The 1137-nt window shown below is 32.7% G+C and overlaps 1 protein-coding gene across 2 annotated transcripts in view; it reads left to right on the forward strand.

Annotated features, from left to right (window-relative positions):
- LOC119586531 (solute carrier family 15 member 4-like) overlaps positions 1-1137 on the forward strand; it is a gene marked incomplete at both ends in the record, with an annotated part of 12243 nt that overhangs the window by 692 nt on the left and 10414 nt on the right.

Consider the following 1137-nt stretch of genomic DNA (forward strand, 5'->3'; position numbering starts at 1 on the left):
CTGCGGAAGTTACATGTACTCGGTTCTTTTCATTGTGAAGTTACATATACTCGGTTCTTTATTTAGTGAAGTTTCATGTACTCGGTTCTTTTCATTGTGAAGTTACATATACTCGGTTCTTTTCATTGTGAAGTTACATATACTCAGTTCTTTTCATTGTGAAGTTACATATACTCAGTTCTTTATTTAGTGAAGTTACATATACTCAGTTCTTTTCATTGTGAAGTTACATATACTCGGTTCTTTTCATTGTGAAGTTACATATACTCGGTTCTTTTCATTGTGAAGTTACATATACTCGGTTCTTTTCATTGTGAAGTTACATATACTCGGTTCTTTATTTAGTGAAGTTACATATACTCAGTTCTTTTCATTGTGAAGTTACATATACTCGGTTCTTTATTTAGTGAAGTTACATATACTCAGTTCTTTTCATTGTGAAGTTACATATACTCGGTTCTTTATTTAGTGAAGTTACATATACTCAGTTCTTTTCATTGTGAAGTTACATATACTCGGTTCTTTTCATTGTGAAGTTACATATACTCGGTTCTTTTCATTGTGAAGTTACATGTACTCGGTTCTTTATTTAGTGAAGTTACATATACTCAGTTCTTTTCATTGTGAAGTTACATATACTCGGTTCTTTTCATTGTGAAGTTACATATACTCGGTTCTTTTCATTGTGAAGTTACATATACTCGGTTCTTTTCATTGTGAAATTACATATACTCAGTTCTTTTCAATGTGAAGTTACATATACTCGGTTCTTTATTTAGTGAAGTTACATATACTCGGTTCTTTTCATTGTGAAGTTACATATACTCGGTTCTTTTCATTGTGAAGTTACATATACTCAGTTCTTTTCATTGTGAAATTACATATACTCAGTTCTTTTCAATGTGAAGTTATGAATACTCGGTTCTTTTCATAGTGAAGTTACAAGTACTCGGTTCTTTTCATAGTGAAGCAGTTGTCATAGTCTTTGTCAGCTGCGCTCTGGCAAATGCTAACAAATCCCAGCCACATGTATTCTGGTTAGAAAGAACTTGGACTGCTTCCTTATATAGTAACAAATCCCCAAAGAAGATTTACAAGCTCTTGCCAGTGTAAAGGAGTGCAGCTGTTATGCCCTTT

Source organism: Penaeus monodon, chromosome 21 (assembly GCF_015228065.2).
Source record: "Penaeus monodon isolate SGIC_2016 chromosome 21, NSTDA_Pmon_1, whole genome shotgun sequence".
NCBI lineage: Eukaryota > Metazoa > Arthropoda > Malacostraca > Decapoda > Penaeidae > Penaeus > Penaeus monodon.